Below are 15,358 nucleotides of genomic sequence, written 5' to 3'. Positions count from 1 at the left end.
CAATTTATTTAAAAACGTAATCAAAATAAAATATTTTAAACATTTAAAAATTTTGTGTTTTTTTTTCTAAAATATTTCAAATTATCATTTAACATGCTTTCTTGTTTTTTATTTTTACAATCAAACTAAATTAAGTTTAGTAGTGCAACTAGATTGTGTTATATATATATATATATATATATATATATATATATATATATATATATATATATATATATATATATATGCATCCAGTTTTTTTTGTTTATCTGCAGCACATCTTCATTAGAGTTCTCAAAGTCAATTAAAGGATATTTCAAGTGTTTTTGTTTTTTTTTTTTTTGTGGAGTGGGGGGATACAACAATAAAGGCAAGAACATCAAACACTTTTTGAATGTTTGATATTTTTCCTTCTGCTGCTCTTTTGATGAAGTAATTTATAATTAATCCAGGTGAACATGAATATGTGCGTGTTTTTGTTGGAAAAAAACCCCCAAAACATTTCAAATGTAAGTATTGCCAAGAGACCTGGAACAAGTTCCTGCAGAGGGCAGTGTAAGACCACAGTGAGTGAATGTTAACAAACAGCTGTATCAAGTGTAGATGCTCTTTCCATGTTCTCTCCGACAAGAAGATTAGAAGAAGAGATAAACTATTTTTGGTCTCATGAGGTTTAAGGCCAACTCAGCACATTTCTCATATTTGAACGAAAGAAGATTCCTTACTCAACAACAATAACAACAGCACTGAAGTATTATAAGAAGTGCTTATATCTAGTCATGACCATATCTATCTATCTATCTATCTATCTATCTATCTATCTATCTATCTATCTATCTATCTATCTATCTATCTATCTATCTATCTATCTATCTATCTATCTATCTATCTATCTATCTATCTATCTATCTATCTATCTATCTATCTATCTATCTATCTATCTATCTATCTATCTATCTATCTATCTATCTATCTATCTATCTATCTATCTATCTATCTATCTATCTATCTATCTATCTATCTATCTATCCTCAGAATGATTAACCCCCGTGAATTATTAGCTCGTCGTTTTTTCGTCAATTTCTGTTTGACAGAAAGAAGATTTTTTTTCAACATTTCTGAACATAATAGTTTTACTGATTTGTTTTATCTTTGCCATGATGACAGTATTTTACTAGATATTTTTCAAGACACTTTTATACAGCTTAAAGTGACATTTAAAGGCTTAACTAGGTTAATTAGGGTAACTAGGCAGGTTAGAGTAATGAATTATTGTATAACGATAGTTTGTTCTGTAGACTATTGAAAAAAATAGCTTAAAGGGGCTAATTATTTTGACTTAAAAATGGGTTTAAAAATGTTTAAAAACACTTTTATTCTAGTCGAAATAAATGAAATAAAACTTTCTCCAGAAGATAAAATATTTTCAGACATACTGTGAAAATTTCCTTGCTCTGTTAAACATCATTTGGGGAAACTGGGGAAACTGTCTGTTTGTCTGTCTGTCCATCTGACCATCCATCCAGTCAATTCAACTAACAAATAGATTTCATTAGTATTTAGTATTAGTCATTAGTATTAGTATTTCATACTAATAATATATATTTACATTAAAATTATAGATCATCTAGCAGTTTACTATATTAGCACAACTTCAATGAGGCGTTTCAAAATAAATAAAACAAAATTGATGTTGGGTCAAATCATAACCTTGTAGAATCTTGCTGATGTAAATGTATATGCAAATGAATTATTATTAAGCAAAGCCCAATTTGATGACCCCACAAGGACATGCAATATCATTGACAATCAACTGAGGGTGCACTTGCGTCGTGCTGCAGCATCGTCTTCTCTTCTGAATGAAAACAAGCAAGACCGCTAGCAATTACGAGCTCACTGACACAACTAATCAGAACATAGCATTAAGCATTTCATTTGGATTATTTCAACAGTGAGAAGCAATAAGCACTGCTTAAAATGTTAGATGAGTTGCGATATTGAACTGGATTTGTGAATGGTTAGGGCTACTGAGGTTGTTAACTTATCCCTAATATTGCGGCAGTTGCCTAGGTAACAGTTTGATTTTCTCTGAAAAGCCCTTGCAAGTGTTAAAAGTCTCAGAGGTGAAAAATTGGAATACCCCATTGAAACCTTTGGCAACAGCACAACTTTCACAGTGAGACATATTGCATGCACCGCAAACAAGCCTTTCATGAGACGAGTGCTTCAGGTGCCTGTGAGGACCAATATATAGCAGATGTTTAGTGTCTATATGCTATAAGCTATCGTTGTACACCATCAACTCTGCAATCACGCAGCCTATGCATCAGACGTCCTTGAAATTTTAAGAGGAACGCAGTTTATTTAAAGTCACAGTCCTCTGAATGAGTTTCAGACAAATGACTAATTCCTGGAAGCATTAACTGATGTAATTTCAGGAGAGGCCATCTTTTTTTCCACTAAGTTGTTTTTACAGCATGCGCATTATAAAAGCCCCCAAGAGCTAAATCAGATTCCATTTAGACTTTTTTTCTGTTGTTTTCTGCTCAAACAGCACATTAATGACTTGCTTTTAGGGCTTCGAAACAACATGGAGTCGTTTAGACATAAGACACACACTGTTTGTTCTCTGAGTCATATATGCCCCATACAGGGGTTTAATCCAAGTATACTGCGGGCGACTGTCAGTTTGTCCAGTTTGACACAGTAATTCTCACATGTAACCTTTTGGAATTAATAACCTGTCAGACACTTCAGTACAGCCTATAAAACATGAAATTTTTATAAATGCAGCTGTGTTTAAAGACAGTTTTGCCATTCGACTAGCCTTTTAGTTTACTTTTCCTTTTATATGGTGTTCTATAACACTCCAGCACTTGGTTTAATCCCTTTTTACCTGGGGAGTCATTTATGTCAGTTAGACTTTTTTAATAGAGATATCTGACACATGGTTTTAGTATTCATTTGCAGAGCATTCATATCTGTACTGGCGTGTTAAAGGGTGCTTTTAAGCCACATCATATTAACATGCCAACACTAATAATGTACAGTGGGACTCTTGCGTTTATCTGCTGAACAGAGAGGAGAAATAATGGCTTCGGGAGCACTGTTCTGAAGACACTACACCTTGTTGCCGGAGGGAACACATGCACGGGGTAGGCAATTAAAGTTTGAATTACACGCTCGCATTATACCACATGAGTCGGCTCTCAAAGAGTCATACTGGCTTTCATGATCAGTCATCATTGCTTGCTAACATCTTGCCTATATTTTCGGATGCCTCGTTTGTAGTTTTCAAAGAAAGTTAAGTTAATGTTATTGGCACTCCTATCCAGTTCTATTTCCACCTTAAGATACAGTAAAGTACAAATAATTCTGAAGCTTGTTTAATAATGTGTGTTTTGCTATATAGCTTATGTTTTTATATCTACCAGGATGCCTTTATAAATGGTATCAAGAGCAGTTTTCCATTTTAATTTCTGTGAAACATAATTATTGCTCTAGTCTAGCACATATGACCTCACGCTTGTAAACATACAAGAACAAAAAAAGTAAGAGTTATATCAGTGTCATGTCATTATGTGTTCATTTATGGTAATTAACTAAAGATGTATATGCTCTTCTCTTTGGAGATCAAAGACAATGACCTACAATCTTTATAAAGGTCACTGCGTGGTTCTATTTGAACCTATTGTAACAGAAGAAAATGGCAGTTTTAAAGCATATTTTACAAGTTTTATCGTTCAATTATTCTGTAGTGCAGCATTAAAGACTTAAATGAGATATTATAAAATAGAACAATAAACACATTTTGAAAACTCTTTTATATTCATTTTGAATACCTGTTTTAATATGGTTAGCCTTTCTTAAGTGATCAAAACCCTACGAAAGCAGGTTGACTGTAAAGAGATGGCCTTTTAAGCTATAGCAAGAGATGCTGCTCATTCCAAATGTGTGATTTCTAGAATACTGCATATTTGCAATGCCACAAACTCATTCAAGACCTCCAAAAAGACTGGTCATCCACTAAAGAAAAGTGGAGCACTCAACATTGGAAATGTATGCTTAAGTCTACATTTTTGTGTAACCGAAACATATCTCAACATTTGTTTGACTGTAGTTCAGATAAATTGAACACTAGCAGTATGATGAAAACATTTTTTGTTCCTTTTCACACTAAGGATATGACATATGGACATATTATTGACAAATAAAGGATTGTTTTCATGCAGTTTGCACCAAATTAATACATCAAAACAAAATGTGCAACTTATTTAACAGATTTTACATGATTTTTACAGCCTAATCTCACGAGGAAATCAAAGCATTTTGTGTTTTGTTAGTTAGCTAACAACTAAGTAGTGGCTAATTAATATAGTAATTCGTAGGAGTTCAGTCGTATAAAACGTATGATTTTAAAAAGGAGACATGGCACCCAACCCCACCCCTAAACCCATCCATCATTGGGTGATGATGCGCAAATCGTACTAAATTGTACGAATGTTATACGAATTCATACGAATTACCCACTAAATCAAAAATTTACGAATTGCCATGAGATAGTGTTGGATTTGTAATCAAATAGATTTGCCTCTCCTATCTATCTCCATATGGACAACTTTTCTAGTGCTGTCAGTTTGCTTGGTCGCTCACTTTGTGAAGTGTTGTACTTCTGATACAGAAAGGTTCAAGTCGAGTGCTCAGGTTCGAGTCCAGTGAGGCACGGTTCCACATAAGAGGTAAAAGCTATGTAAAGTCAAGGAATAAACTATGTGTAAATGCACTATTCTCTTTTGCTTTTGGAAAAACAATTGGATGGTTTAAGGAAAGGGATTAGGTCTGTTGTTTGTTAGGTGATCTATGCAACAAGCCCCACCTTCTCATGGACATGTGCAAGAAGGACATGTTTCTGAAACATATTACGTATTTAAAAAATGTTGCCTGTGGCATGTATTACCAATGAGGCTGAGTTAGAAGAATTTAATTGAGCAATTAGTTTATTGCAGCTGGATTTTCTTGGCAGTTAAGTGCTGATTGTTTAAGAAAAGAGAATTTGGATTGAAAGCATACCGACCACACCTTTCCTCAGCAGACAGAATCAAAAGATTAAACTATCCTTTGCTGTGGAGCATGCTGTGTGGACAGAGAACTGATTCAAAGTTCACTTTAGTGATGAAAGCAGGGTCTAATGGGAAACCTTTTATTCGTCATCAAACTGGAGAAAGACAGAATCCAAACTGTGTAAAAAAATCAGTGAACGGTGGAGGAGGAAATGTCATGGTGTTGGGGATGTTTTCTGCAGCTGGAGACCTGAACTCACTGAACTGTGGAAGAGACTGAAGACGAGTGGATCAAAATCACAGCAGAGCAGTCTGGGCTGTGAGAAACTAGTGATGTCCTGTGGCTGCAGATGTGCTGACACTTCTTATTTGGACTGCTGTAACCACACAGAAATTTTAGTTGTAATACGTCTTTGTGCTATACAGTCATTGCTGTTTTCAAATTTAGATTTCTGTGCTATTCACAAACAAAAGGGGTTTAAGGTACAACCAAAGAGTATCTTCTTCACTATGACATTATCTTCTTCACTATGATTACATTAGTCCTGAAAACAATCAACTGTTGTTGTTTTCTAATTCAACTCACACACACATGCACGCACATATGCACATTGACCTCAAAATAAATATAAACATTGTAAATTATGGCTGCATAAAATTATTAAGTTAAATGAAATTAAATGTATTTTCTATTTCAACTTACATTCTTAACATCCATTAAACTCACTAAAAGAAACACGAAATAGGCTCGTTTTACAACTCTCTTACTGTTAAACAGTTTTTGAATACATTTAGCTGATCACCGGTCTGGTGGGAGCACTTTTAGCTTAGCTTAGTGTAATCTCACCGGTCCTACACTATCCAACCCGCTCTGAACTGGAATCGAACTGGCGGCTCTTTGCATGGGAGTCGGTTGCTCTTACAAGGAGGCTAAAGACCAAGGCCTTTACTGTCTGTTGCTAGAGCACCTTTAGAGGTCAGAGGAGTGAGGTTCACCTGCACAGCATTTCCTTAGCTGGCCTCCGATACACTCACCCCCCTAAAACTCACTCCCATCTAGGTCACGGCACCAATGTAACCCCACCATTTCACTAGCTGGCCTCCGCTACCTTACCATAAAGTAAATCATTTAATTGGATTAAGACCCAAGTAGGGAAAAGTCATTTCCGGGTGGGACATTGATGATTTGCGGGAGGTTGCAGGTTTTGCAAGGTTTATCTGAAGAGCAGGAAGGAACCGGAGCAGGGGGGAGGGAGACACACGATTTCTGGGAGATTATTAGTCGTTTGTGGGCATCTGGGTGTCCCTATGCATATGCGGGAGACCTTCCGGGAAACTTGGGATGTCTGTGGATTAGACCATTAGAATCTCGCTCAAAAACAGTCAAAGAGTTTCAGAAATTTTCCTTTTTAAATCTTCATTCTTCTGTAGTTTCATCAGGTACTAAGACTGATGATTGCTATATTTCTTGGCCAACATGGCTTGGAACTAAACTTCTGTTCTATGCTCATGTCTGTAGCTAGTCTGGTCAAAAGGGTGGTTCTTTTTTTTTTAAATGTGGACCTTTTTGCCAGTATTCACATTTTAGTAACATTTTAAGCATAGTTTTAGCTGGATTAGCTGGTCGGGTTGTCATCATAACTACCCTTTTTAATGTACCCAAAAATTTCTTAAGGATTTAGAAAGCTAAATATTAATAAATAATTATTTTTAAAATACAGAATTATTATATAATAAATCATTAGAATAAATAGAAATCTGTTAAAGTTTTAAATTAAAACCTGTTGTCTATTTTCATTTGCTAGGCAAATAACAAACTGACCAGCACTTTCTTCAGTCACAATTTTAGCCCTTATAATAATAAAACATTTAAATGGTCACTTTTTGGTTTAAGAATAACGTCCCAGATTTAGAATAAAAGTAACAGTAGCAAATACAGCAGCAAAAGACGGCTTCACATACGTCAGATTGCATGTTTTTTTGCACAGCTGGATGTTGGAAAAAATAGTTTGCATTTATTAGCCAAAACTGATTAGCCAAGAGAGCATTCTGCTTGGTCTTAAAGCCTTTTTTGATAGGTTATTTTAACTATTTATGAGAGCATAGCAGTCAAAATAGGACAAATGAGCTCTTGTATGGGACAATTTGTGGACCTTTTTCAGCGAGGGGTGGGTTTTTCAAACCCCCCAAACCCCCCTGATGCTAATACTGATTATATAATAAGTCAGGTTAAGCTAAGCCAAAAGTGCTCTCACAAGACCCGGAGGTTAATTGAATGGACTCAAAAATAGTTAAACTCAATTGTTTAACTCTATAGGGGAGTTAAAATTAGACTATTTCCAAAAAAGTGTATTGTTCTTAAAATTTGTATAACTTAAAAGAATTAGTTAAAACCTGATCAAACTACCTTAAAATAAGTTCAAGTAACATAAAAAACATATGTTGCCATGACTTTTTTAATCATATCAGTTCTTTACAATGTTGATTTACAGTATTTTTATAATTATTAAGAACGATAATAATTAGCAGTGCACAAAATAATCTTACTGATTTAGGCCACTCACTAAATAGGACTTTAAATTAAATCGCTTTCCCTCACAAAATCAGTCAATTGTGTTTTGTCACACTTCTGAATGCTGTGTAAATGTTTATGAGGATCAGATGAAGACGTGTTGATGGTTATAGTTGCTTCTGCTGTGGTGATTAAAAGCAAACTGTAACATCTGATTTACGATGGTTTATATAAGCCTTTATGAGACATTGGCGTCCAAAATGGAAGGAAAATAATGATGACAATATTTGAATCATTTTGACACCTGATTTAATGTGTTTATTTTCCGCTTGCTTTATTGATGGTATTATTTGATTAGACAGCAATACAGAGAGCCCGTTACCACTCGAATAGGCAGTAATTCATTGCGGTCGGCTTGGACAGACCTTTAAATGGAATATGGGATATTATTTTGTGACACGTTTAGATTTATTTGAACCCCCGGATCTACATTTCATCTCTAAAACCTCTCTGGATGGAATAGCGCAGGCAGTTTTTGTAACATTAGAGTAGACTGTGGCCACGAAATATATTATGATAAACTGCAGCAGTTTGATGGACATTTAATCCAGACGAGTCTAGTGTGAGAACATGACGTTATATTGAATTACCCACATCCTCACTAGGCAAAATGCAATTAAGCTATGTAAAAAGAGAGAGTCTGTGTGGTCTGCAGAGGAAGGTCAAGGGGGTGAATGGTGTATCGTTTCTAATCACTGCAATGGTGACACCATTTCAGACAATCGTTGCTCCAATTAGAACTGACAAATCAGCCATTATATCATAACAGCAGCCATTAGTGTCGTTGCTTTTTTGATGTAAAGCAGTTAGTGTTTCGTATAAGTTTCAAGGCTAAAGTTCCTCTCATGTAGGCGCTCGGGATTGAATGTCTTTTCGTTTTGTTGTTTGCTCAGCGCGACGGGGCATAAATGTTATTCAAAAATAGAATGACATTTTGTCTTGTCGTGGAAGAGATAATGAAATTCTCTCTCTCTTTTTTTTTGAGGAGAACAGAACTAGCGCCTCAAGGTCACCGTGTCCTTATTGCCTACAATTTTCTTCAACTTTTCCAGATAATTATTTTAGTGCGACAACAAAGCATTTCTCTCACATCAGCTAGCATTCAAAGCAAGCCTTTGATTTTGAGAGATTCTGCATCACCCAAAGCACAGAAAGCTGTGAAATGGCTGAAAACAAAAATAACCCAGAGTTCATTAAACACTGCCATTTTTAGTACCGCAAACAGACACAGTAAAATTGTATATTGTGCGTAGAGTGTTGCGTATTTAAATTCGCAGCTGCTCCCACAAAAGCTGAAACGAGGCATCTCATCTGTGTGTTTTATACCTCGGGAAGTTAAAGCAGGTTTTCAAAAGAGGCCTAGGTGATGAGCACCTGCCAGATGACTTTTTTTCCTTTCACCTGCAGGTTGTGTCTCTCTCACTTGTTTATATTCAGCACTGTAGGCTTTTGTATGAAGTCATAAACCTGTGCTTCTCTCTGCTGCTGAGATCATTGGCAGCAGCAGATGGGCTGATGTTTATGGCTTCATAAAAACATGTCAATCGAGCAGCGTCTCTCCTGGTGTGTGGCTCATGTTGTCATGTCTTTTTATTTAGCACGCGTGATGACATGCTCGAAAATGATTTTCATTATATAAAATTAGCAAATATGCAAATTTGGATGATTTAATCAGATTACAAAAATTAGGTACTTTTAATTAGATTAAGATTAATTTTGTGAAACTGAAAGATTAATTACATTATTTTTTTTACATTCAGTGGATTTCATGATTGCCACATTCACACAATTTTTCTCATTTGTTTTGTTTTAAATTTTCCATTCCAAAGATTTTTTAAATATCTTGAACTTTGACTGTTTAGTAAATACAGTATAAACGGTAAATATTGACCATATGAAAAATATAGAGCATATAGGATCAACACAATATAAAAATTACCACTCAAACAAAAGACGAATGAATTAATAATTACTAAACACAAAATTTTTCCTGGAGGTCTGCATAAAAATAAAGACTTTTTTTTTATTTACTCTGGTAAGATATTTATATGGAATAAAATCAATGCCAAAAGTATTAAAATAAAAGCTTGTTGTATAGAACACTATACTAGATTGAAATATAAAAGTTGTCAGATTTTAACAGTGGAATTTAAACCACTAAATGAAAGTGAATTTTTGAACTGAAATGAAAACTGCTGTTTGATTATTCATTCATTGATTGATTTAATTTCCGGCTTATTCCCTTTATTATTTAGTGGTTGCCACAGCAGAATATACCACCAACTTATCCAACATATGTTTTACGCAGCGGATGCCCTTCCAGCCACCAACACTGGGAAACACCCCTACACACTCTTTCACACTCATACACAACGGCCAATTTAGCTTATTCAGTTCACCTGTAGCACATGTCTTTGAACTGTGGGGGAAACCGGAGCACGAGAAAACCCACGTGAACATGGGGAGAACATGCAAACTCCACACAAAATTGCCAACTGACCCAGTCGGGGCTCGAACCAGTGACCTTCTTGCAGTGAGGCAATCGTGCCACCCACTGCGCCACCGTGACACCTTTTAAATTTTTTCTTGTAAGATATTTATATATATGGAACAAAATCAATGGCAAATGTAGAACGGAAGCTTGTCGAATAGAACACTACACTAGATTTAAATATGAAATTTTAACAGCCGAATCTGAACCACTGATTTTATGAAAGCGAATTTTTGAACTGAAATGAAAATTGCCGTTTGAATATTATACATCTATTTTTAAACAGATCTGAATATATTGAAAATGAATCTGGAAGTTCAATATAAAGAATTGAATTTATCAGTATGAAAATGTGTTTGAAAATTTTTTTGTTTGAATATTCACAGCTTAAATTTGAGAACCCAAAAATACAAGCCCTGGCAATTCAAGTCATTAATATGCAAGCATTAATTAATTAATAATTAACATATTATTTTTTTCTGTTTGTGCTATTTGACAAATCTTTCATTTCAATACTTAATACATATAAAAGTAGGACTTGGAATTAGCGTAAATTAACACAATTAACATAAAATAAGTAAAGACTAAAGTAATGGCTGCTGAAAATGAATCCTAGGATATTAATCCCAGGAATTATAAATCATTCATTCATTCATTCATTCATTCATTCATTCATTCATTCATTCATTCATTCATTCATTCATTCATTCATTCATTCATTCATTCCTTTTCTTTTTGGCTTAGTCCCTTTACTAATCTGGGGTGGCCACAGCAGAATGAACAACCAACTTATCAGGCAAATGTTTTACACAGCGGATGCCCTTCCAGCCACAGCCCATCACTGGGAAACACCGTTATACGTACACTACGGCCAGTTTACCTTATTCAATTCACCTGTACCGCATGTCTTTGGACTGAGGGGGAAACTGGAGCACCCGGAGGAAACCCACGCGAACAAGGGGAGAACATGCAAACTCCACACAGAAATGCTAACTGACCCAGTCGGGGCTCGAACCAGTGACTTTCTTGCTGTGAGGCGATCATGCTACCCACTGCGCCACCATGACACCTAGGAATTAAAATAAAAATAATTAATAAAATATACATGTGTTATAATATAGTAAGTATAAAATATAAAATAAATACTCTAAAATATGTTATCAATAATGAACAAGAGTTTAGCTGTTTAGAACCAATCGCAAGAAACAAATGATAACTCAAGCTGACAAAAACATGGGGGATAAATCATAACAAAGCAACTAAAGAACAACCATGCCATGTTTATGAGAAAGAGAACTGAATTAAATTCAATCCACTTGACTTTGAGGAACTGCTTTTGAAAATCAGGTCAACTCAGTCCAGCATTGCCCTTTTTCTCTCCTTCAAGGAACGTGAATTACTAAGAAGAAAACACAAAAGTGCTCACAAACATTTAGTTTTTTACCCCCCCCCCCCCTCTCTCTCTCTCTTTAGCACAATTTGTGGATTGATGTTTCTGGTGCAGCTAAATGTTATGTAAATGGGTCAATTATTTATTCATGCTGTAAGAAAATAGCAACAATCTCACCCCTGACCCTGGAGGGTTCATGGAACATTAGGATCTGTTTCAGGACTGGGAAAGTGAGAATTATAAACACTGATAGCTAACTACTTGAATACATAATATGCATAAACATTTCTGGTCCAATTTTGGAACCCAGAGGCAATTAACTCTTGGTGACAAGGAGGACAGTTCATTCTGTTTATTAGTGCAACATGTAACCCTCAGAGACCACAAAACACTGCTGCAGGCTTTTATCTGATGTTGATAGTTCATTTTTGGGGTCCGTACAGACTGTTTATTAGTAACCTGCGTGTATGTGTGCATGGTTTAGATTGTATTGCGGTTTTTAGTGTGGCACAATTCTGCAGACAAAACAACATCTTCTGTTAAGGCGATAAAAAATCTATTAATTTTTGCAGAATTCTCATAAAGTTTCCCCATGGTGGTCTATTAAATTGAGTTTTCCAGAAAATCTATATAAAGCGCAGGTGCCATACAAAATTAGACAGATGGATAGATGTGCATTTGTTTCTTAATCTCAGCTTGATTGACAAACTCTGCAGACACAATAACTTTTAGACTTTACTTAAGTGACTTTAATCATGCACTTTTGCAAACGAATGTCATAACCACTGAAGTTCAGAAAAAAAAATAGCAAAATTAGGACTTTGTTGTTTAAAATGAGAAAATTCTACTAAAAGCTTTAATGTATTTTGGCTATTAAAGTAGGCATGGAATCAAAATCTTATTTTGAAATGTAGTTGTTCTTATAAACGAAGTATCTTTGCACTTCATCATTTTGTAAGCACCAATTTGCCTCCATAATCTTTTATCAAATACCACAATCTTAAATCCTCCCTTTGAAACTTCACCTCACTTTTGGTCACATGGAATGCCTTTAAGATGTGGCTATCAATGCATGTTTCACTTTTGTCCATTATTCAATCCTCCATTTTGTTAGTAACATCCGTCTTTTGATAATCTAATCAGTTCCCAAAGTACTAAATCATTTACCTTCTACATTTAAAAATATTGGAATATGGGGAAAAATAGGTCACAATATGGGAAAAAAGGACAATTTTAACTTCTGAAATGTTTGAAAAATTGTGTTTTAATGTGTTAGTTTTTAAAAATAAAAGTGTAACCTACAAAAATGTGAACAAAGCGATGTCATGCATATACTAAACTATAAACTACTAGATTTGCAAATATAATAAGGAATTGTTGCTTTTTTGTGGATCTGTGTATACATCAATGATTTTGACAACATAATTAGCTGTTTTTGAGTTTTAAATTTATTTTAAAACACCCGTAATACGTTTATGATATCCTTAATTTTGACATGCACAGCAAAAAAGTTGTTGTTTTATTGTTTTAGCACTTTCATTCATTCGTTTGTTTTCTTTTCGTCTTAGTCCCCTTATTAATCTGGGGTCGACACAGCAGAATGAACCGCCAACTTATCCAGTATATATTTTTTATGTAGCGCATGCTCTTCCAGCTGCAACCAATCACTTGGAAACATCCATACACTCGCATTCACACACATACAATTCGGACAATTTAGCTTACCCAACTCATATAGCACATTTCTTTGAACTTGTGGGTGAAATCGGAGCACCTGGAGGAAACCCACGTGAACACAGGGAAAACATGCAAACACAGAAATGCCAGCTGAGACTCAAACCAGCGACCTTCTTGCTGTGAAACAACAGCGGTACCCACTGTGCCACCGTGCTGCACTGTATTAACATTTTGTTGTTCATAATTATTGTTGCCTTTCCCCAAATAAAGTTATTGTCTCTTAAGAAAAACTCCAAAACTGAAGTTATAATATTGCAACGAGCATTTTATTTCAACATACATCATGCAAATGGCAGACCATCACAACAGACTTGACCATCTGAACAGTCAGATGATAAATTCAGGGAAATGAGGTGTTGTGAAAGAACAAATATTAAGAGTATTTGTGAAGTGGTGAGTGAAATGTATATTAATAGAGAATTTAGAATATAAAAACAAATGAAAGGATAAGCTTACATTTGTCTAACATTTATTATGCCTTTTGATCACATATTTATATTATAGTTTGCAGACTTAAACAATTTCAACCTCAGATTTTCTGGTTTTATCAGAAATGAATCAGCTCACTTAAAACAATTAAAAAAACTTTGAAATCCACTAGCACCCCACAGAGTTCAAAAGACTTCTGAAGTTCATTTAACCTCACTGAATGCTAAGTTCCACAATCCCATCCTGCAGAAAAGCATTGGTCAATAATTAAAATATCAGGGTACAGTGATCATAACCCTTATATTACAGGTCAGTTTGAGTCAGTTGTTGTAAACATATTTACCTAAATAAATATGTCATAGATTCTCATTTAGAGCCATGGAGATGCCATGGGGAGTTGTGTAGCAAAAATTCTGTAAAACGTGCCTGAGTAAGTCTTTCAATAATTCCTATGAACCATAAAAAAGTTGACAAATAAATATATATAAATCATATACTCACATAAATGGTCAAACTACTATAATTATTTATGATGATCCGTACAAATAAACGGCATATTTATAAATGCATAAGACCTGAAGTCTTGAAACAATTAGGTTCCAATGTCTCTTGAGTGAGAGAATGAGGTCACTGGCCATCAGGTGAGACTGAGTTGACCCATGTCAACAAATATGATGGCCATTACAGCATTACGTTACCAATTTGCTGCTCAGAACATAATTACTCTCCTCCATTCCCAACTCCTCCTCTTGTCCACTGTCATGATTTGCCCTCTGGCTTTTCTTAATGTCAGTACAACATTGAAGTATTTTACATAATAATGATGTTACAATGGTTCTGAGGGCTTTATTGCGATACTTACTGCTCTTATGCTTTTATCTTCATGGCTGCATGGATGAGCACAGATCTGAGCATGCTGATTCAAACTCTAAGCTATATGTCAGTAATCTATGGTAAAAGAGGTCCTTAAAGAAGAAATTTTCCATTTGTAAAACTCTTCCATACATGTATATATATATATATATATATATATATATATATATATAAGAAAGGAAAAAAATATATTTTTAGCTAATTGTTCTGTAAATTTACCCTTGAGGTCAGGTTGACCTAAATGTCACATCCAGTATTAAAGTGTGTTTAAAATATGTTCTTCTAATTCTCAGAAGATGTCAATTTGCACTGTACATACAGTCCTGTGCTTTGTATGCTGCTTGCAGTCATTCACGATAAAATAAAAAGTATATGGTTCACCCATAACAGAAAATTATGTCATTGTTTACCTAACCTTCACTTGTCACAAACCAGTTTGAATGTCCTTTCTTTTTCGGTTGAACACAAAATAAGTAACTTTTAATTATGTTTGAAAGCTTTACATTGACTTCCATAGTACTTGTTTTTCCTACTATGGAAGTCAATGGTCTAACATTTTTCAAAATATCTTATTTTGTGTCCAGCAGAAAAAAAGAAACTCGGGAGTTTCATTAAACCACTTGAGGATGAGTAAATAGTGAGGTTTTTTTAAAAAAATTTTTTTTATTAGGGACCTTTAACATCAATGGGACCTTTCCATTCCATAAAGGATCTTTATGATGGAAAAGTGTTCTTTAGATTGTTCACTGTATGAAATGCTGGGTTTCACACAATTCCTTCATGTTGTCCTAACCAAAAAATCAATTAATTTAAATAAATGTTTTTTT

At 34.7% G+C, this 15,358-nt stretch overlaps 1 long non-coding RNA gene across 1 annotated transcript in view; it reads left to right on the top strand.

Annotated features, from left to right (window-relative positions):
* The window catches only part of LOC141376172 (uncharacterized), a 136,466-nt gene that overhangs the window by 1,758 nt on the left and 119,350 nt on the right, over nt 1-15,358 (top strand). Inside the window, exon 2 of the long non-coding RNA XR_012385548.1 lies at nt 3,059-3,134. This is a non-coding gene — a long non-coding RNA (uncharacterized lncRNA). The remainder of the gene's footprint in view (nt 1-3,058; nt 3,135-15,358) is intronic.

The sequence above is a fragment of the Danio rerio genome, chromosome 9 (assembly GCF_049306965.1).
Source record: "Danio rerio strain Tuebingen ecotype United States chromosome 9, GRCz12tu, whole genome shotgun sequence".
Taxonomy (NCBI): Eukaryota; Metazoa; Chordata; class Actinopteri; order Cypriniformes; family Danionidae; genus Danio; species Danio rerio.
The sequence above is the reverse complement of the archived record's forward strand: the minus strand, read 5'-3'. Positions and strand labels throughout refer to the sequence as shown.